Here is a 24,212-nt window from a genome sequence, read left to right on the forward strand (position 1 = left end):
AGTCTTAAAAAAGTATTTTGTTTTAGCTGCTTGGTGAAGTTTATAAAAATATTCCATGCGACAACTCACAGTGGCAGATCCATGTCTCATTTGTAGAAAGGATGCCCTATCACTACGCAGGAAGTTCACCAGTTTGTCCTTGAGCTTGATGTGATTCTGGTGCCATGCTCAACTCCTCCACAGCTGAAGACTTTGTTCCCCATTTCGGTGAATGTGAAAGATCATTTTCATAAAATCCCACCACCACTACCAGCTTCTGTGCTCACATGCTCTGCTTGCTTGCTTGCTTGCTTGCTTGCTTTTGGGTGTTTGTTTGAGTGCCGGGGGAAGCAGCCACCCAGAGGCCATCATTTGTTGTGGGGTCTGTCCTGGAACAGGACGAGGAAGGCGTGTACTGCCGGGCGCCTCCTCATGCCGCTCGAATCCTGAGCCTTGGGCGGGGTGGTGCAGCCCAGGGCGCCAACCTGACCAGGACCCAGGAACCCTGGAGTGAGCGGAGGGGCACACTTGGAGCCATGGAGTAGGAGTGGTCTGGGTGGTGGACTGGCAGCAGGGTCAGGGTGAGGGTGGGAGCTGAGTCAGCTGGAGTGCAGGTGGTCTGTGCGGAAGAGCTGACCGTCCTCCAGCCGGGATAAGACAGGCCCCCCAGCCCCTGCAAGAGCAGTGGTGGGAGTGGCCACTGCCAGCAGGACGGCTCCTCAGGCCCATGTCTCCATCTGGAAACACAGTGTCCGCTGGAGCTGGGCCAGGTAGGGGGCCGCCTCGGGCCAGAGAGCCCGACCTCTTCCTGGAAGATGGACGTCAGGGCATGCGACACGTCGGCCGGCATGTACTTGGCGTTGCCTGCCAGGTAGAAGTGGGCCCCCTGGCGATCCAGTAGCTCCCACACCAGCAGCCCCAGCTCCCAGAGCCCATGCTGCACATAAACCTTCTGCTCCTGCTCTCGGGAGAAGGTGGTGACGAGAGTCAGAGGGCCCTCTTCTCCAGCCCCTTCCACTCGGCCTCCCAGTAGAAGTCTTGGTCCCTCCGGTGGCAGCCGAAAAACAAGACGTTTCCAGTCTGACCCCATGCCACACGCTCCTGGATGGCAGCTCCGAATGGGGCCACGCCAGTGCCTGGCCCTACCATGATCACAGGTGTGTCTGGTGTCTGCGGGACCATCAGGCTCCCAGACTGCACCCACAGGGGCACCCAGACAGGTCCTTGCCCAGGGTCCAGGAATGCCAGCCAGGAGCAGAGGCCCCAGCGGGGCTCCTTGAGGCGTGTCTGGTACTGCACCACGGCCACGAGGATCTTCTCAGCCAGCTGAGAAGAGGCGGTAGAGAAGGCCCACGGCTGGATGGAGAGGATGAGGTCCAACAGGTAGTCTGGGGCGGGGGGATGGTGGTGGCCACGTGTGGGAAGTCACGCAGAGCTTGGAGGACGGTCCTCCAGGGCCAGGTGCAGTAGTTGTGCAGCTCCTCCTGGCCATGGGCAGAACTGAACTCTAGCAGCTTCTCCTGCTCCCACTCATCGAGGGAGAGACAGGCCAGGAGCTCAAAGAAGGAGCGGTGGGGCACGCTGGTGATGTCCAGGTACTGGGACAAGAGGCATCACACGGCGCAGGGCTGGGGCAGCAGCTTGAGGCAGGGAACATCTGGCTCCCAGGGCTGCAGCATGAAGTGCTGGTCGGGGTCCAGGCCCAGCACCTGGCAGAATGCTGGATGTGGCTGGCTGCGTTCTAAGGCTGGATCATGGGCTAGACTATGTCATGGGCCGCAAAGCTGAGCCCAGAGCCTGCGACGTTGAACTTGATCAGCAGAACATCCTGAAAGTGCAGGGGGCCGTGACCCCCTGGTTGGTGACCATGGGTGCCAGGAAGGGCTGTAGCTCTGAAAGGGGTCCCTGAGGGTCTGTCCTAGCCACACGCAGCTCCTCAGAGGAGGTCCTGGGGGCCTCCTGAAGGAACTGCAGGGTAAACTTGAAGGGCCAGGGGATTCCGGGCAGGTCGAGGGGCACAGGGTGTGGCCCCAGTGCCTTCTCCCACAGGTTGTGCAGCCAGGGGTCGATGGTGGCGTCCGGCCCCAGCTCATGCTGGTCATTGCCCAGGCAGACGGGCAGGAGGGGACTGTCCCCAAGCTGCAGCAGCCATCGGTGCAGTTTCTAGGCCACAAAGTTGAACTTGGTGTAAGAGGCGTCCCCAAGGCCCAGGACAGCAAAGTCCATCTGACAGAGGGAGGTTGACGGCAGGTTCTTCCGGAATATGAACCTCCAGAAGTTCTTCATGTTGTAAGAGGGGTCTCTTTGGCCTGTAGTTGCGCAAACAAATATCACCAGGGGCTCATTAGGCTCATTAATCAGATTGACCAGTGGGTAGGAGTCCAGGGCCTGCACTTGGTAGCCGAGCCGCTGGCACCGAGACTCGCGGCCCGGCCTCTCCCGTATATCCTGGGCTGTGCCTGCCTGGCTGCCCGAAGAGCACCAGAAGTCGTGGGCTCGGCATCGGGGCTCACCCCGGAGACCCCTGCACTCAGGGCCTCTGCCTTCCTTTTGATCACTACAAACTGACTCTTCTCCCAGCAAAATTAACATTCAACGTGTGTGCTAGATCTGATTTCTTTCTGGTTATTCGAGGACTCTGATGCAGTAATCTCTCCCTTTTTCTGTAACTGCAATTTATCCAGACTGGAAAGTGTTAGGGAGGACAGGTATGGTAGAAGGTGAAATCAAGAGTTCTCTTTTGGCATGTCCGGTGAATTGCATGCCCAATCCAGTATCCAGGTGGTTATATCAAATTGGTAAATGCATACATAAGTCTGGTATACCAACCAGGCTGGTCTCAATCACAGGAAATAATTTTGGAAGTTGAAAGTACATAAATGGCATTAAAAGCCACAGGATGTGACTGGTAGATACAGAAAACCAGAAGATCACTGATTGAAGCTTTGAGACCTTATAGAGAAGCCAGCAAAGTAGAGTGAGTTGGAACGGCCCATGGGTCAGGAAGAAGTACAATGTAATGAAGGACAGGGAAGAAAAGTGTTTTAAGAAGGAGGGAGTGGTTAACAATACTGACTACTGCTGAGAAATAGATAAAAAAGAACAGATATGAATGTTGCACTTAGCAACAAGGAAGTCATCTTCCTTTGACAAGTGAATTACTGAGGAGGAGGAGTGACACAAAGTCCAGAATTTTTCAAAGCATTTTCCATGAAGAGGAAAAGAGAAATAAGGTGGTACATAGAAGAGGATATCTGTTGTCAAGGGAATGCTAAGGAATGAGTTTGTTTGGAAAATACTACAGAACTGAAAAAATAGTGAAGAAGTTATACAGGATATTCAGATGGCAAACTAGATAACATTGTTAAAGGTAATACTTCCAGGGCTAAAAAATAGTGAATAAAAATATCACACCTAGATTAAGACAGTTTAATAAATCAGTCTTTATAAAATTGACAGAATTTTTCAGAACTATGGACAGAGAAGAGGTCTGCGTAATATTCCCTGAGTTAGACACAGACAGATTTTCTACAAGGACACTCAGTATTACTGATGTCTCTAAAATCTATCTTTAGCACACTTGTTACTAAGAAATATTGTGTCCTTTAATTTAACTTTGGGAAAGGATATATACTTTCTTAGATCAGACATTTATTTCTAAAATTAAAAAAAATGTACTGGGAATTTAACATGAAAAATTCATAGAATGAATTCTTCCACCACTATTTTCTTTAATGGAATTCCAAATACTGATAATGAAATGAATTCCCACTGGTTCATCTGTTGGACTACAAAATTTGCAATGATCACCCCAGGTCACTGTTTTCTTTTTCACTATAGCCTGCAGTTATTTGCTGATGAAAATTTTGCCTACTTCTTAGCTACAAATTAAAGCCATATCAGACATCATGGGAAAAGTCAAGATTCAGCAGATCCCAAGGTTTGATGACAAAACTTAATTTTATCCTAGTTTAGCTAATTATGAACTTTGATGTAATAATCATGAATTTATACTGTTTATATTGTTAATTAACGTTATTGAAAGCCAACAATGATGGTAATTATTACTGTGTGAAGGACAGTTCTTTGTACTACATAATAGATGAGAATAAAGAACTCTCATTTTATTTCAGAAGTACTTAGAGTTCATGGCAAGACATTTGATGTTCACTTATTAGGAAACACTATCATTTGTTTCAAGTTAGGCCTCTCTAAATAGTGAGCTATTCAGGCTAATCTAAATATTAGAAAGCATTTGTCTTGAATGTCCAAGAGGTAGAGTGAAACCTATTTTCTACTCCTACTTGGAGAGGTGGCTGGGTTAAAGTGAATAATGAAGATAAAAGTTGATTAGTGAGGTAGTTATAGAAATGTAACTAAAAGACTCTGCATTGTCCTAATCCTGATCATCCTCTTAGGAGCCTCTATTTCTATTATCATGTAGTCATTCTACCTGGAAAACAGGGCCAGTGTGAGAGCCTCCTCCTCCCTCACCCCAGTCTCCCTTTCCTCATCTTTGGAGTATTTCTGAGGGTAAGGAACTGTTTTAGCATACATAGATTACACCAGAATTTCCAGTAATATTAATTTAGAGCATCTCCTGGGCATCTGTGGGCTTAAAAGATGAATATCTGGGTATAATTTCTTCTAAACACATTAATTTGCCTGTCCTTTAAGGTAGTATCAACCATCACAGTGAGCACTATTTTATTTATACTTCCTTTTTAACAGTGATGTGAAAGCAAGTGAGTGTACTTGCAAGTACTTTCTAATATATAGATAAGAAGATATATGATTATAAGATTACCTTAAATTCTATTCTAATTTCCTCTGGAACAGAGTGATACAATTTTCATACTAGCACAAGTAATTCCATTCAAAGTTCTGTTAACCTGACATTGATCATTGTATCAGATGTCAAGGACTAGTGTTTTGGTTATTATTCCCATTCTCCTTTTTTAATGTGTGTGCTTTGGCAAAGTTATGACATTTCTCTTAGCTTTAGTGGCCCCATCTATAAAATGGAGATAACACACCTGTTTTAACTAAGTCTCAGAGTTGTTGTAAGGCTCAAACAAGTTACATTATGAAAAGGTGATTTACAACTTATAAAGCATTACAAATAGAAGGTCCTTTTTTTAAAAAACAGTAAATGATTTTACATTTGTTTCTGTTCTAAATTGCTTTAAGATGTTAATCTTGTAAAAGATAAACCTAAACTAGTTAGCCTAGCGTTTATGTCTGTTTATTTACTGTGAGGCAGGTGATGTTCCATACAAGAGATCTAGGGTCATTGCATTTTATAAAGATGAGAAGACTATGTAGAAGCATCATAAATATTCAACAACCATATGAGATATTTGGAAGTATCTATTGAAATACATTGCTATGTCTCTGAAACACCCCTTAGCATACTTTGAATAATTAATAGATTAAAAAAAATACTGACAGTAATGTGAGGCTTATTCATGTCTTTCAGAGCCTTCAGAGTTCCTAGGGATAAATGAATGCAATTCTAAAGAAGTATTAAAAAAAGTAATTCATAGAGTTTTCAATAAGTCATTACTTTGTAAGTGAGAATATTTCATTTTTGTCCCAAGGAAAGGTTAATAGGAATATGATATGCAGAAAAAGAAAAAGCAACAATGACCAGCCACCTACTTACTCATGATACCACATGTGAATGCAAGTTCACTGGACGAATTATCTTCTCAGGTTTTTCACTGCTGTGAATGAGGATGACATTGAAATGTAACAGAAAAGATCTATTTGACTTTCTCTGATCAAAAAGTCTTCCTTCCCGTCCTCCACAAATAGGTATCAATTATAAATTAATGCAAATATCATTATTTAGTTATTGCTAAACTGCAAGTAATAAGAATTTTGACCAATGTAGAAGGGCTTCCAAGAGAGGAGGTAGCCCTTCCTAAAGGGAAAAAAATGACCAGAGTAAATGCAGAAAAGCTTGAAACCTCAAGTGAGGGACAATTAAATTATGCACCTTGGCCATGCAGGAGATAAAGCGCTAAGGACTGTCAGTGGCTGTGCATTTTAAATCCCTGCCTTATGACTCTGAAGTATTACAGTATTATCCAAGTATTAGAGATAAGGCAACTTATTTAAACTAAGAAGTAGAGTCCCAAGGCCACAAATTAAGTGGTGGAATGTAAAGTGATAAAGAAATCAGCCCATAGATGTTTAGAAGTTGTAGATATGCAGTAAAGTGTCAACTAAAGCATTTAAGGATTTCCTCTCCTGGGCAAACAGTCCCTGCCTCCTAGATCCTATGTTCTGTTGGACACATAGCAGGAGCTCTACACATGTATGTTATTGGCTCCCTTCTAAATAATCTTTTGAAATTCGCTTACTTATGACTTATATAGCTCCAAACTCCCTTCTCCTATTGAGTATTCAGAATCTCCTTTCCCGGTCTGAGTCTCAAGAGAAATCCCACTGCTGACCACAAAGTCCATCTCTGACCATCTTTCTGTGTGAAGTGAAATCTGTGATTTTGGGGTGTTAAGAATTGGCCTGTGGTGGGTCCAAGCCTCTGGCTGGAACAGTTGACCTTTTTTCCCTTCCTACAATGCACTTTTTTTTAAGATGACAATATAATTTATCATTTTAATAGCTTTATTGAGGTATGATTAATATAGAAGAGCTACAGATATTTAATGTGTACAATTTGATGAGTTTGGACATATGCATACAACCGTGAGACCAGCACCACAAGGTATTAGACATATCTATCACCTCCCAAAGTTTCCTTGTGCTCCCACCCCCCTTTTTTGGTGATAAGGACTTTTAACATTGTGATCTATGTGTGCAATTAATTTTCTTAATAAACTTTATATATTTTGGAGGCTTATTATTATGGTAGCAGTAGGGCATGTGGTAGGGAAACTTTCTCTCATCTGATTAAATCTTAGTCTTTGGAGTGTGCTGTGGGCCTGTGCCTAGGCCATGTGGCTTTCACAAGAGTTTCTGTCTTTCTCTAGGGGTAGAGCTTTTTCAACCCATGCCCTCTAATCCTTTCCCCCTGTAATGGTTGTCCTCCAATGTCTCCAGTATATATAATTGAGGTCCTCTCCCTGTACATTTATTCTTTTTTTTTTCTTTAAATGACACAGGGAGGCTGTGGCAGATCAGAGCTCCCTTCACTCACCTTGAATGATAGTTCCCTGATGTCCAACATCAATGTCATACCTCCTGGAGATTAAGCTTTTTGTTCCATAAAAGAGAAGGGTCTGGGTGGATTTCCAATGGCTACTCTTCCCCTCCACCAACTGGGACCATGTGGGGAGTGGAGGAACTTCCTCAGGATTCTTGATTCTGTGAGAGCCTGGTGGGTTCCTGTAAGAAAAACCTGTTAAAGTGTACACCCTTCCCCATGACTCCAGCTGCCAGGAGCTTCTCAGTCTCATGATAGCCCATACTCAGCCTCTTGTGTTTCACCAAATTTTCTAGTTTAATGTACCTTCCAGCTTATATGATATCTGCCCAATGACTTCAGCTCCAGATAAGTAAATGCCAGAGTTGTCTCCCTGGAAGAGCTCATTTCTCTAGGTTTTGGGGTAGTAATTTGATCTGCAAGCTGAGTTCTCTGATGTGTCCAAAAAAAGTTGTTGATAATCAGTTTGTCCAGCTATTTCTTGTTATAAGGATGGGAGTATTGCTTCGAAGCTCTTTCTGTCTGAGCTGAAACCAAAGTCCCTGCAGTGCAGTTTTAATAAATGATGGCATCTTATTTTAAAATTATCAGTCAGTGGTTACTTATCTTCTAATTCAGATTCCACTGTCCTCTAAGAATCAACACGTGTTATTCCAAACATCCACATTTGTTTATCCACATTTGTATATACATCCACATTTGTATATAACATCCGTAAAATATTTATCTCAGGCATTCAGATTAGTTGTTTATTATTAAGTTGAAAATTGAAAGAGATTTAGAGATTATTTCTCCCATCCCTTTCACGTTAGAGATTTTCAAATTGTTTTGGCTGTATGGCCCACTGAAGGTCATTCAGGGTTCGTGACATAGCTGAAAGTTTCTGGCTGACATCCTGGTCTACTAACTGTAGGAATGACTTAAAAACACATTACTTGCCATTTCTATTTATCTCCAGAAATTGTTATTTTAAACAAACTTATGTTTAACTCCTTTATCAGCCTTCTATTGTACATAGTAATTATTTTAATAATGATGTCTTACATTCAGATAAAACACTTTTATATATGCTATATTTTTATCCTTTTATAATCTATTCATAAGGAATTATTATTTTCAATGAGTTTTGAATTCCTACTAGAATTCTAAGCTGAAAAGCATGTGAGGCTGAAACAGAAGAAACATCAGGACTAAAACTCAGTTCTCATGGTTTTAAACTTCATACAGACTCTTCAACACTTGAGAAACCAGCTGCCTTTAGCATGATGCTGACAATTTGATGTATCCGCGTGCACTATTCTTAGTAAAAAGAATGCACACCTGCTTCTCAGCTTTATAAAATGTGCTTCCCAGGGCAGCCTCCTGCACAGAGTGAGTGTTCGAAAATGGTGCCTGTTGATCAGCTGTGCCCTTCACATGCAGTTACTTTTAAAGGCTGCGACTGTTAAACACAATAGGAACAAGCAAGAACATATTTTGTAATATTTAATATTATTGAGCTTTCTTGTAGTAGTGGGTGAATATTTTTTGGAATTAACTGTGTACTAAGTTTTGTGTTACCCAGTTTGGACATAATACATTTCCTTTTTGGCTCTCCTAACGTATCATTTGTTCTTCTCCTACAAGTTTGTTATTTCTGTTTTGAATTGTGATTAATTGTAGACATAGACAGCTATTTCCCAGGACTAGAAACACTTTAAAGAAAGGTATCATATCATATTCATAGGGATTAATAAAGTGACTTACTCAGCATGAATATTCACTAGTGCTGTGGCTTTGGGGAAAATGTGTTCATTTATATTATATTTAATGGATTCTATTAGGTTTTATTCTCAAAAAGATGTTTCCCACAGTGTAAGATGCTTTCAGCCTTAAATGCTCCAGTTAATTTCTGCCCAGGTAAATTCTGGTGCAGTAGGAAAAAAAAGTACAGAAATCTTAAAAATCTTGTTTCCTACATACTTAGCCCAAAGACTTAAGGGATTTGGGTAAAGTCACCAATACACATATTTGAAGAACTCTGTTTGGGTTTTCTTGATTTTGTTTCAGTTTTTTTTTTTTTCTCTCCAGCTCATACTATCCCTTCCCTTATCAGCTGTCATCTGATAAAACTCTGCAATTAAGTAGTCTTATTAATCTTATTCCCTCCTTTTTTTCCCCAGAAGATATGTGACCACTTTAACTTCACACTTTACGCATAGGCCTGGCATGGTGTGGGATATTCTAGAACTGAGGTTTTCATATTAATTCAGTGGGGAAGGGCACCTGGAAATCACGATGCTATTGCAGAACACCATGGAATATTCTTCTACTAAATTTCATTGTAAGAATTTAAATAATTTCACTTTCTTAAAATATTACTTTACACACATAGAACATGAAAAATGTTATTGTGTGTATTTTAAAGAAATTAGAGTTTTCCAAATTTTGCCATTAATATGCGTTCATTACTTGTTTATTGAATTTTTTTCACCCACTTTCATACTATGTTGCATATCTTGACCCAGCTATATAAAGGAACATAAGGACCTGGATTGCCTCCTCTAACAGTCATCCAAATTTACTCATTTTAAGAATCTTTGTAGAACAAACAGTTTTTTAAACTCAGTATTTATTTATTTTGCCATGGAGGGTGAGTTTTTTTACACACACATATCTGTACAAGTTTATATGAATGTGAATGATATACATTCTTACATGGATTTTTAATGTGCTCTTTTTTTCTTTTGATTTTTGTTTGCTTCTCCTTTTCTCCTCTTACCTTTCTTACATCCACTCTATTCTCCCAGGAAAGTAACTCATGTTATCAACTCTGAGTCTTTTATTTTTCTCCACGTTAACCTTAGTGTATATTAGGATATATAGACTGCTATAGGAGTTCTGTTTCATGGTGTTAGAAAATTAGGATCATGCTGTGTGCAAAGTTTTCTGCACCTTGCATTTCCCACTCATTATCATTTGCTTTGTAGAGAGCCTTCTATTACCAACTAGTCCAACTCTAATTCATTATTTAAAAATATTTTTAATCCCTGCATGTAGTGCACGGTGTAGATATACCAACATTCCTCCATTCATGTCATTCAGTTTGTTTTCAACATTAAAATAAACATTAAACCATATATATAAACATTAAAATAAACATATAAACCATTTATATATATATATATATCTCCTAAAAATAGGGCTTTTATTTTTGTGGGGGAGATTTCCAGAAGTAGGATTGCTGGACCAAGGTTAATGTGAATTTTAACTTTTAATATACTGTTATGGGTTGAATTGTGTCCCCTAAAAATATATTGAAACTGTAACCTGTCTTTGCAGATGTAATCAATGTCAGATGAGTCCATACATGGATTAGAGTGGGCCCTATTCCAATGACTGCTGCTCTTCTTTTAGGAAGAGGGAAATATGAACACAGACACAGAGAGGAGGCCTGTGAAGACAGAGGCAGAAATTGAAGACATCTATCTACCAGCCAAGGAACATGAAGGATTGCCAGCAACCACGAGAAGCAAGGATGTCTTGTGAGAGAGCACAGCCCTGCCAACACCTTGTTTTGGACTTCTCGCCTCCAGAACTGTGAGATAGTACGTTTCTGTTGTTTGAAGTCTGTTTATGTTTGTGGGACTTTGTTTTAGGGGACCTAGGAAATTAACACACAGATGTTGCAAGAATAGTATTCATAAAGACAGATGTTCTTATTTGCTAATTTATAGTGGCAGTTGTTTCAGTGAATAGCATTTAGTATGCATTTGTTTTGGATTTTGGTAAGAAGTCTACCATAAGTAGTTTCCTTTTATTCCTGTTTTATGTGGTACTTTTATTAATAAGGCTCTGAGTTTTATCAAATGGTAATTTAGCATTTTTTGATATTATAATGACGCTTTCCTACTTTACATTTTGATAGAATGGATTTTGTTGATATATTTTATGATCATTGACCCATCCTTTCATTCCTAGAATAACCCTACCTGGATATAATGTGCTATTCTTCTAACTTTGTTTCCTAGTATTTTATTTTGAATGCTTCATCTCTATCCATAAGTGATGTTAGGCTATACTTTTAATAATTGTTATCAAGTTTAACATTAAAGCCTTGTTGTCTTCATAAAATACGTTAGAGAGCTTTTCATCTTTTTCTATTCACCTAACATATTTTATATTACATTGACATTAACTTCCCCCCCTTAAAATCATGTAGAACTCACCTGAAAACCACTCTAGTTCTTTTGACTTTAAAAAAAATGTTCACTTGAAAATATTTAAACTTTTACTAAAGTAGAAAGTATGATATAATGAACTTCTTCATACCCACTACACAGCTTTAACTCAAGGTGGAGTTTCAGTTGGCAGCGAAATTGAAACACCAAGTGATGACTTGTGATTTTTAAAATAAGTTTTATGATAGCAGCGGATTTCAATTCCTTTCAAAAGCTAGACATTTTGCCCACATTACAAAGTTGAAATAATCTATTGCTTCCCACTTGTTTTATTAAGTAAGTTCATCAGACAATAATTGAGGGTAGTAGAAAGCCACATCCTGCCTTCAGAGGGTGAGGACTAAAGGCTTCAATTGGTTTCATGTCCTGGCTCCTGAAGTTACTAATAACTGGGTCTCAGTTTCCTTATCTGTAAAATGAGGAAAGAATAGTGTCTGCTTTGTAAGATGGCTGTGAGGATGAGGTGAAATAGTATGTATCAGACATGTAAGGTGGGTGTTACGGGTCACCACACAGATACCGGCTTCAGGACTGAGACATTTATTCTTACAACTGCTGAGTTGGCTGCTGATGGCTCACAGATTAGTCCTTCCTAGGAACTTACCTAGAGGGAACTGCATCAAACAAGGTTATGCACCATCTTGTGGGTCAGCACAAGGCCAAAAGTTGTTTAATTTTATCTGGCCCTCTTGCCTTAATTCAAGACAACTCTGAAGGGCCATCAAGCTTCCAAGCTCCCCATGGTAGTGGCTGAGGATTCTGTTGTAGCTGCGGTGCTCAAATTGTCTTGCTGCCCAGTCGTGTTTTCCTCACCTACTCACAGGAGTTGGTAACAAGAGACTCTCCAGTAGAACTACTGCATACAACTTCTCAGAGTCTGTTTCCAGGGGAGTGTAGCCTAAGACAGTGCTTAAAACAGGGCCTGGTAAACATTCAATAAATGCTAACTGTTACTTGAAACTACTATTACAATTATCAGCCATCTCAGACAGTGCTGAACCTTTCCTGCTAGCTTCAGAAAGCCTGCCCCCTAGTACAGTGGTGGAATTTACTCTCTCTCTGCTGGAACTGTATTTGCTACAAAGGTGCTTTGTGGTTTGACTCTGAGCAGAATGACGATGTAAGAGGTTTTATAGCTCCTACACAGGATTTCTCCACCTGACCAGAGTAATGGCATTTATTATTTAACAGTATTAAATTACCACCAAGAAGCAGTAGAATTGGGCATTTGTGTTTTGAAATTTAGAGCTCAGTATGTTGTAAGGCTACGTTGGTACAAGCCAGCAGACAAATATATTTGATGCCAAAAGTTAAAGGCAAAAAATCACATGGAGTTAAAATATTGAGAAAATATTGATTACCAATTTTTTTTATCATTCTGAATTTAGTCATGAACCTCCTCAGTCTAGCTTATAGGAGCATACATTGAAATCTCTATGTGTGGTTGTGTAACGTGGCTCTATGTGGGTAAGTGCAGACTATGAGAAATCTATAAGCAGATATATTTCATTCAACATATGTACATCACAGAAGTGAATCAGTCAGTTATGTGGCTGTTGTGGATAATTGAAGATGGGTGACAGTGCCTAAATTTGGTATGAGAGGAGTTGAGTATTTTTAGGATTTTGATTTTTTTCCCCTAAACTGCTTATCCATCCGTAAAAGCTCTCAACAGTAAATTACAGAAGTACTAGGAAAACCTTACAGGCTAACAAATTGACACCAACATGATTCTTAAACTTTATTATTATTATTTTATTTAACTTTGAAATTTAAACTCCTAACTCATCAACGTTAAGCTATGTGATCCAGTTTTTCTATCGGCAGTGATCAGAGGGTCTTTTGTCTACAGCATTTATTTGTACTGAAATTTATTTGTATAATACACATGAGAGCATTTTTCTTACATCCTTTTGAAAAATCATTATTAAAGTTTGGCTGTCTATTCCTCACACTTGTGCTGTAATTTAATGGTTTAATTATGTCACTGATCAATTAAATCCATATTAATATTCCTTTCAAGAATCCTTAGAATCCTCAGCAGTGCTGAAGGGACAAGCGAGACTGATAGGACAAAGAGGTATATACAGACCCCAGGAAATACAATATTTGCATTTTGTATCGAACATTTTAAGGGGAAAATAATAAAGCCAATAGTCTCAATTATCTAAACTAGATGTGTATAGATGATGAACCAAATGGAGAGCAGGATCTGTAAATCTCTATCAAAACACTGGGTGATGTAAAAAATGAGATTATCAGGTTAAGCATATTGCCAGAAGAACACATGTTTATTACCTCTTTGCAGCCAATTTAATAAAAGCATTCTGATTTTTAAAAGAAACACAAAATTTACAGTAATAATTCAGTAGATGAATGCTGCTCCTAGAAGCTTCATAGGTCATACAAATTCTAATGTAAGACAAATTGAGAAACATTATGTCTGGCATTTGAGGCACGTTTAAATTTCTCAGAGGAAAAAAAAGAGTTGGATAAATTATTTCAAAACACTCCAGTTGTCCCTAAAGCAGCAATTTTATTTCATGAGTAGCGTAGATGGACCCTGGAGACACAACAGAGCTATCTTCATTGATAGGTTTGCTTGAGATTTCATGTTTACAGTCATGCTCTAATTTGGGCCCCTTCAAATAAAAGAAAAAGGAGTCAAGAGGAGGGAATGAGAAGAAAGCTTGGGAGTGAAATACAGTGGATTTAGAGATTATGTAATTGGTAAGTACATTTAATCTCAAGGCTAGGAAGTTCTTTCAGAGTATAATATGTATGGCAAGTACCGAACTAGAAATTGGAGAATCAGATGTAATGTCCTCTGTGTGTGCTGTCTGTTTTTAAAACCAGAGCTATAAAACTATTGAACTGCTCCATCAGGAAGAAAACAGAAGGATACAGCATGATTGAGAATCTTCCCAAGGGCAGTTCATAATTGGCCTTCAGATTTCTCTCCAGCTACATATCCTCCTGCAGGATGTGTTCATATCTTTGTGGGTTTATTTATTTATTTTTATTCAGCAGGATCTGAAATGGCTTTAATGATAATTCTGGTCCATGTTCTTCTAAAAAAATCTGCATGGAACCTAGTAAGAGTGATGGGCATGCTATAATCGCAAGCCAACAAATATTCAGTAATCACTTGTTATGAAGAGGAAGGAGGTAAAAATCTAATATTTATGGAGTGTCTAATTCATGCTGGGCCTATCATAAGAAATCCTACATATGCCATATCAATTATTCCTCACAGCAACGCACGGAGACCTGTATACAGGCCCTCATTTTGACAGTTGAGAAAAATGTTTAGAGAGAAGCTGAGAGGCAGGAACCACTTTTACTATGATATACTGTAAGCACCCCCTGACACTTCTCAAAGAATCTGAAGACTGATTGGAGAGAAGAGACACAAGTATTTGAAATAAGGAATTATCTATGGGCATGAGAGAGGAGACAATGTGGGTGATGTCAATAAATTTTTATACACTGGATATTTTTGTTTTAGGTTTAAGATTGGGAGATTTTTGAAAAATGGTTTTATGTTATATATCTAATTAAACCTATTCTATTTTACCTCCTATATTACTTTCATATTACCATGCTAGCAAATTACCATAAACCTGGTATTTTAAAACACAAACTTATAATCATACATTTCTGAAGGTTTGAAGTTCAAAGTGGTCCTCACCAGGTTAAATTCAGGCTGTTGACAGAGCTGTGTTCCTTCTGTGAGATCTAGGAGAGAATTCATCTCCGTGTGTTTTTCAGCTTCTAAGGTCTGCCCGCATTCCTTATCTCACGACCTCCTTCCAGCAGTCACATATCACCTCCACTTCTCTAATTACATTTTCTTTTCTGACTCGGACTCTCCTGTTCCCTTATTAGGACCCTTATGAGTACACTGGGCCCACCCAGATAACCCAGGATGATCTCCCCATCTCAAGACTCAATCACATCTGCAAGTCCCTTTTGCTATGTAAAGCAACATATTCATAGGTTCCTGAGATTAGGACATAGACAGCTTTGGGTGGCCTTTATTTTGCCTGCTGTGCCAACACATGGCAAAAACACTACTGCTTTAGGTACACCATCTATCCATCCATCCATTCCTAAATGGAGAAATACAGCATGTGCATCAATGTGAATTCACTATTCAATTGACCGTCTTGACTATGTTACTTTGAACATCCATTAAACCCTTTGAGCTTCAACGCTATCATTTGAAAAACTGAGATATTTTACCAATCTCTAAGTTCCATTGTAGAAATTAATGTAGGTGGAAATATAGAGAGCAGTACCTATTAAAAGCTATTAACTAAAGTAGTAATAGTAATAATAATACTATTAATAATGGCATTCTGTGGTGACAAAAATTTTAATATACATTAGTTATACTGAAGGTACGTAGTATAGGCATAGAGCTAGATGGAACAATTATTGTTAACTCAAAGAGAATTTGAAATACAATAAAACCATTGTTGAGGATAATAGGGTTTCTTTATTCTTATCAATTATGTCTCAGCCTCATAACACCGGTGAAGGTTCTCAACTTTCTTTTTAGTATTTTCATGACAGAATAAGTTAGGTGGACCCAAATATTTCCAGAGGTACATTAAATCATTAGAAATTTCAGATTGGCCCTGGCATTTGTATACTCAATGCCAATCTTCTAAGGATACCTTTGGGTGAGTACAGTTTGCTTTTAGCTTGGTCAGATCCTCTTAAACTTACACCATATTAGTCGGGAAGATGTTTGGTAGCTTAGTTATATCCCGAAGTTTACATTCAGTGATAGCCATAAGACACAGTATGATTCATACTCATAAATCCTTTTTTTCTTTTTAATTAATTTTTATTGTGGTATAATTTATATATAACATTATATTAGTTTCAGGTGTACAACATGATTCAACATTTGCATAGATTATAAAATGATTACCATAATAAGTCTAATTCACATTCATCACCACACATAGTTACAATTTTAAAAAATAAATACTTGAATATCTTTAAAAATTCTAACATAATTCCCACCAAATAGTTCTAAGATTCTTCATACTTCCTTGATTTCAAGGCAGTTTGGTAATGGGAAATAAATGAAGTCTCCACATGTCCAGTTTATGTCTACATACCTGTACTTCTGTGAATAAATAAGCACTCTCCCTTATATTCCTGAATATTCTTTTAAACTTAAAGCTTTAAGTTCATTGTGTTCCACTGTCTTTTCATATCAACAAGAAAGTAAAATCTTATAAACCACTAGAGGTTCAAGAGTTCTTAAATTCCCCGAAAGACTGATTTATGAAAGTACCTCAGTAAAGCTTTTCAACCTTGACATTTGACTGCATTAAAACAAGCAAAATATCCAAACTTCACCTCAACATCTTAAAATAATAAGTGGAAAATGGAGGACACCTCCAACATCATACCTGCAATGATCAAACCTGAAAATTATGCCACATAAAATTCTGTGACAAGTGATTTGATGGCAGCCAGGTACATCAACCTTTTCCTTTGACATGAACCTTTATTTAAAATATTTCTACCCTTCAGTATAGGCATTAAATCTGTGATCAGATGAACTTGTTTGTTCTTTGTTTAATATAAACTCTAAAATTTCTTACCAACTCTGTCATGTGTGATGTAGCTAGTGAAGTAGTGTTTTCCCTAATACCCCAGATGGGCTGCATGTGACTTCAGGCCGTATGTTGGAGGGTCCAGACCCAGAAGACATAGTTGTATCAAATCTGGGTGTATTTGGTGATAGGTGAATGTGTCATTGGACTGTATGAGAATAATGAACAATTGAGCTAAAGATACAATATGGAAGAGAGTTGCCATTTATTAAATATTTTATATATATGCTGAGTCCTCTTCTCACATACATGATTACATTATCTCTTCCTAACAAAACCTCTTAAATATGGTTATTATTATTCTCATTTTATTCATTTATTTTTTAAAATCTGAATTAACATGTTGATCTCCACGTCACCCAAATCTGGCTGACAGTTGTATTTCCTCAGGGGTACCCGATCCACAGTGGGTGATCAACATGTTAAGTGCCTTCTGTATGTCTGGCACTGTTTGAGTTTGTGGGGATACAGAATGTATATACTCTCAGCCTCATGGATGATGAAACTGAACTTCAGAACATTTAAGTAATTTGCCTAGATCTGTACAATTCATAGCAGAGGAGCTAAGATATTTAAACTCAGGATGTTGGAGCTTTTCTACTACTGTTTTGCTTTTCTAGTACAAAGCTCAGAAGCCAGTCTGAAGAATCATGAAACTGAAAATTCAGGGCCAGCAAAGCAGTAACATTGTAGCCACTAAAGACAGTTAAATATCCCAGAGATAGAGAAGAAAACATTTTCCTAACATATCAACTGACAGTTTATCTAATGACCAACTACAGAGGGAAATTGGAAGTGATTCGATTATCTTTAGAATGTTAATTGGTGCTTTATTTATTTAACTAGCTGTCATGTGCTGGATTCTGGGGTGACGGGGATGACTAAGACAGGAGACTTGACTTCAAAATGTCACAGTCTAGAAAAGAGGAGATATATATGTGTGTGTGTATATATATATATATAAATATAAATATATATATATAAATTTATAATATATTATACATTATAATATATAGATATATATATATTGATATATATATGCATACACATACATATACAAACAAGTGAATAAATTAGTTTCTTTGTTGTGATACAAATCTGTACAACTACAGTAGAGTGTATTAGAGGGAGAAGGAAATTCTAGCTAGGGAAGACAGAAGGAAAGCAATCAGAAAAACTTTATAAGGTATAACACTTTACTAAAGATTGAAAAATGAGTATTCAGTAGGTGAGGACAGGGGAAAGGGTAGAAGGAGCAATGAAAGCACCAGTTGAGAAATTGCACATGCTTGTTGATAAGTATTCAGGGACTGATGTGGCAAGATATTTATTTGGAAACATAGTTGAAGTAAGAAGGGGATGTTTATTCTGCAGAAGACGGAGGACCCATCAAATGTTTGACCAATGATTCTCATCTGTGGCTGTGCATTGAATCTTCCAGAACCACACCAGAACCCCATTTAAGACCTATTCAGTCAGAATACGTGAGCTCCTTACGTGATTCTTATGTGCAGCCAAGGTTGAGAATTCCTGGGTTACTAAACGAGTACTGTGACACTTGTGTACACACACACACACACACACACACACACACACACACACACACACACACTCACACACAGTTTTTCTAGCTGCAAGTTTCAAGATAAGAAATTAAGTGAATGGAATTTTGCAGGGGGAATGAACAGGTGTGAAAAAAGGCCAAGGTATTAGAAGTAGACATTATGCTAAGTGAAATAAGCCAGACACAGAAAGTCAAATACTGCATGATCTCACTTATATATGCAATCTAAAAAAGTCAACTCATAAGAGCAGAGAGTAGGATGATGTTGTCAAGGGCTTTGAGGGGTGGGGGAAATGGGGAGATGTTGCTCAAAGGATATTAAATTTCAGTTATGCACAAGATGTATGAATTTTGGAGATGTACAGCATGGTGACTATAGTTAACAATACTGTACTGTGAATTTGAAGTTTGCTGAGTAGATTTTTCCAGCTTTATGGAGATATAATTGACATATAACATTGTGTAAGTTTAAGGTATAAAATGTGTTGATATGATACACTCATACGTTGTAAAATGATTACGACTGTAGGGTTAGCTAACACCTCCTTCATGTCACATAATTACCATTTCTTTTTCGTAGCGAGAATATTTAAGATCTACTCACTTAGCAACTTTCCATTATAGAATAAAGTATTGTCAGCTACAATCTCTGTGCTGTACATTAGATCCTAGAACTTATTTATCTTATAACTGTAAGTTTGTACCCTTTGACCAGTATCTCCCCATTCCCCCCCACCAGCAACTGGTAATCACCACTCTATGAGAGTAGATCTTAAGTGTTTTTAACACACACATACTCTCACAGAGGTAGCTATGTGGGGTGATAGATATGTTAATTAGTTTGATTGTGGTGATCATTTCACAATGTGTATGTATATCAAAACATCATGCTGTACCTCTTAAATAGATACAATTTTTATCTGTCAGTTATACCTCAATATAATGGTGGAAAAAAATTTTAAATAAAGTATATTTTATGCCCAAAAAAAAAGATGTCAGAAGTGACAGGACACAGCCCTTGATGTGGGGAACTGGTGAAGTGACTACAGGAATAAATGATGACTTTCATTTTCACGACTGTAATACATTACCAGGTTGAGGAACATAAAAATAGGAAAAGGATTTTCTGAAAGACAGTGAAGCTCTCTTTGAGATAGTAGATTTGAGGCTCTTCTGGGATACCTAGGTAGGAATGTTCATTAGGCAGCTTATGTACTAGGAAGGAGCTCAAGAGATAGCTCTGAGCTAATGATAGACATTTGAGAATTACCAACACATATGGTGGTGAAACCATGAGCATGGATGAGTTCAGATAGGAAACATGTATCTAGTGACAAAAAGAGTGAAGAAAAGAACAATTTGGCAAATGACACTAGATGCACACTGAGTTAGTGAGAGCTGTAAAGGGAACTGGAAGGACATGATCACAGAAGTAGAAAGAAAATCAGGAGATACAATTTTTAGGAGGTTTCAAGTGGTGGGTTGACTTGAAGGTTATTATAGTTTCAGGTGTTGCAGGGTCCACTTAGAGGCTATCACAGACTGGTGACTGAGTACTCAGGAAATCAAGAAGCTTGGCAAATAAGAAATTGGAGAGGAGGTACATATGGTTATAGAAGCCCTCTAGGGTGATGCTGGAGCTTGGTATAGAGAACAGAACTATAACTCAGGTTCTGAAGTCCATACTAGATCAAAGAAAATGATAGAGGCCTATTTACATGTGTCAGAAGACATTTTTGTGCGTTAAAGTGTTGCAAACTTCCCTTGGAGTTGTTACAAATCTACTGTTATGTATTTCACATTGGAGATAATGAAAACTTATTTTCTCTTAGGGAGAGCTATAAACATGTGAGAAGCAAGATTGTTTAGCCACTGGACAACATCCTTGTAGTTTTCCTAACCTATCATACAGTTTCACACCTTTGTACCTCCAGACCTAATGTTCCTTCTCTATTCCTGCTATTCCTTGCCCAGGTTTATTTATTAACTAGTTTTTTTTTTGTTTATAGCTTTTTATTAAATTTTAAGATAAAATTTACATATAATGATGTTCAAAAATATTAAGTATACACTTGAGTTTAGACAAATGTATACACCTATGTATACAGTGTAATCCAAATCCCTATCAAGATATAGAATATTACCATCACTGCAGAAAGTACCCTCATACCCCTTCCTAGTCAAATTCTACATGCACACCCTAGAGGGAACCAATGTCTTAATTTTCTTACCACCATAGATTAGTTTTGCCTGTTCTGAAAATTAATACCAGGAATAAATCCATTATTTTATGAATAGATACCAAGGAAGTTTCCAGTTTGAACTTATTACAAATAAAGCTGTTACGAACATTCATGTAAAAGTGTTTTGTGAATATTTGTTTTCATTTAACTCAGATAAATAGCTCGAAGTAGAACTGCTGGGTCAGAGACTAGGTGAATGTTTAGTTTCATAAGCAACTACCAGTGCTTTTACCCAAGTAGTTGTACCATTTTGCAGTGTCATCAGCAATGTATGAGAGTTATGGCTGCTCCACGTCCTTGCCAGTACTTGGTGTTGTCAGTCTTATTAATTTTAACCTTTATGGTGGGTAACTCCTTGGGGTTTTAATTTGCATTTTTTAAAGACTAATGATATTGAGCATTTTTAATGTGTTTATTGGCCATTCATACATCTTCTTTTGTGAAGCATCTGGTTAAATCTTTGCTCAGTTTTTTCATTGGGTTGTCTTTTGTTAATTGAGTTATAAGAGTTCTTTTTATACCTGGTTACCAGTTCTTACCTGATATATGTTTTGGGAATATTATCTCCTAGTCTTCAGTTTACTTATTTAAAATTTTAAAAAATACTTTTATTTAATGAAAATTTTTATTTTAAAATGTATAAATTATATTTATTTAAAATTGCATTGTAAGAACACTTAACATGAGCTATACCTTCTTAACAAGTTTTTAAGTGTACATTATTTGTTGACTATAGACACAGTGTGGTACAGCAGATCTCTAGAGCTTATGAATTTTGCTTGACTGAAACTTTATGCCCATTGAGTAGCTAATTCTTGAAAATCAAATTGAAGTGTCAGCTCCATAGGGAAGACTTCATCCCTCATCCTTGTCCCACTTTGTTCAAGATGCCTGCTTTCTGCTTTCATTCCTCCTTTGTGGTAGTACTTATCACATGTTATTTTAATTGTTGATTCCTTGAGTATTTCCTCCGCTAGAAGGAAAAATCATTGAAAGCAGGGGCATGTCTTGTTATAATCTGTGTTTCCTATATCAGGCATAGAGTTGGACTCATAGTAGACAGTTAAAACTTTGAATAATAGAATTTTCTTTCTCTAATTTCTTGTTTTGACCAGTGTACACAAATAAATCTAAAACATTATTACTAATGTAAAAATTAAGAGGCTGTTACTCAGATTGCCAAGTGGGTATCATCCTCTTCAAAACTCATTGTCTTAAGAGACCATTTCTTATTCCTTTCGGGGTTCTCTTTGCAGAACTGTCTTCAAATTAAGCAGTTGTTTATTCTTTTTCTTATTGAGGTATAATTGATAAATGGTTGTTTATTCTAAGCAATATATAATCTGATCTTTGTTTTTCATCTAGTCTGAGACTCTTTGCCTTTTGTTTGAAGAATATGGTGATGCTACAGCATCAGTTAAGCAGCAGGAGAATTTGTTCTAGGAATTGAATTCATTTTTACAAAGAACATGTCACTCCCCCCTTTCTCCAACCCCTTCTTCAAGTGGATCATCTCACCTTTGATCTGTGTTTTACATACCAGACTTCTGATTAACTTTCATTTGAAGAAAAGCTATCCCAAGAAAAGAAATTGTGTAACAGAATACATGTGTTTCTATCATCTCTTCTCTTCTTTGGACTCATTTTGCATCTACGAAGACAAATTGAAGCTCTTAGGCATGAGGGTGCTGGGATGGAGAAGATAGAGGGACTTGACTCCTTTTGGTAAGGGAGATTGGTTTGTGTATCTCTGTGTCCTGTACCAGGATCATACATGGACATAATGCAGAGTTGTTTCAGATCTTCTTTATAGCCATTTTTAATACTGTTGTTCTAGAGGTAGAAGTTTCAAGTCCCTGGATGCTCTTTCTCAATCCAGCCCACAGTTAGTGGACATTCCTTTCAGCTTTAGACTTTCTTTTTCTCATGGTTCATTTCCATTGCTATTTCAAAAGTTAGCCTTTCATATTACTTCACTTTAATAAATGACATTTTTATATATATTTTATTGCAGAAAAAGAGAAAATCAACTAAAAGAAGAAAATAATAAAAAATCACATATCATCCTGCTACCACTCAGAGGAACATTTTGGGCTGTTATTTTTAATTTTTAATTATTTTAAATTTTTATGAGTATACATAAATCAACTCTATATGAATATCCAATAGTTTCTGATGTGTAACATACTATCCCAAATGTTGTGACTCCAAACAACAACTGTGTATTTAGATCATGGATTAGTCAGCTCCAGATGCTATAACAAAATATCACAGACTCAGTGGCTTAAAGAGCCGAAATTTATCTTCTCACAGTTTTGGAGCCTAGAAGTCCGAGATCAATCTACCAGCATGAGTGGTTTCTGGTGAGGGCTCTCTTCTTGGCTTGTAGGTGGCTGCCTTCTACCTGTTTACTCTCATGGCTTTTTTTTTTTTTTTGGATGCATGCACACACACACATGCACACACACACATGCACACACACAAAGAGAGAGAGGTTGAGAGGGATGGGAGGGAGAGAGATTTCATTGCCGTCTCTTCTTGTTAAGCTCTCTGTTGTCTTTATATTGGAATGGAGCCATGGCCTTATGACCTTACTTAACCTTAATTACTTTGGTAAAGGCCCTATCTCCCAAGTACAGTCACACTAGGGGTTAGGACTTCAACATAAGAATTTGTGCTGGTGGTGGGGAGGATGACACAAACATTGGTTCATAACTGATAACGATTTTGCAGGTTGGCTATCCGAATTGGATTCAGCTGTGTGGTTCTTCTGGGCTGAGCCAGACTTGGCTGGTTTTGGTGTTGTTGGTCAGCTAGTTGTGACTGGTGCTGGCTAGTGTATGATGGCCTCAGCTGGGAAGGTTAGGATGACATAAGCCTCTCCGTATGTCTCTCACTGTCAAACATGTTCGGGCTGATTCACATGACTTTTGGAGGGCCCTAAGAGCGACCAGAGGGCAAGTCCTGAAACACAAGAACTTGTCAAGTTTCTGCTTGAGTCATATTTGTTTCTGTTCCACTGGCCAAAGTAAGGTCACAGTCAGTAAAGGAGGGCACTATCAAAGGTCTAGAATATAGGGACTGCACGTCATGCCACCACATATATGCAATGTTTTTTCCAAAAACAGGGACAAACTTTACATGCTGTTTAATAACTTTTTTTACTTAATAAAACTTACATCTTTTTATGTCTTTAACATTCTTCTGTAGCCACATTTTGTTGCTTAATGAACAAAACATGGTCTTGAAGAGTATTATGAAAATAAATTTTAAAAATATCCTGCCTAAATCATTAGAATGCATTGACTTCTAAAATGAGTATTTGGAAGAGAACAAAAGTCTTTGGATGCATATTTTATATAATATTTCTTAAGAACCAATCTCAATCAGTTCCAA

At 38.1% G+C, this 24,212-nt stretch overlaps 1 pseudogene; it reads right to left on the reverse strand.

Moving 5' to 3' along the window:
* Positions 1 to 574: 574 nt before the first annotated feature.
* LOC105081304 (NADPH-dependent diflavin oxidoreductase 1-like) lies at positions 575 to 2,482 on the reverse strand (annotated as a pseudogene).
* Between the last annotated feature and the right edge of the window lie 21,730 nt (positions 2,483 to 24,212).

This window comes from Camelus bactrianus, chromosome X (genome assembly GCF_048773025.1).
Source record: "Camelus bactrianus isolate YW-2024 breed Bactrian camel chromosome X, ASM4877302v1, whole genome shotgun sequence".
NCBI lineage: Eukaryota > Metazoa > Chordata > Mammalia > Artiodactyla > Camelidae > Camelus > Camelus bactrianus.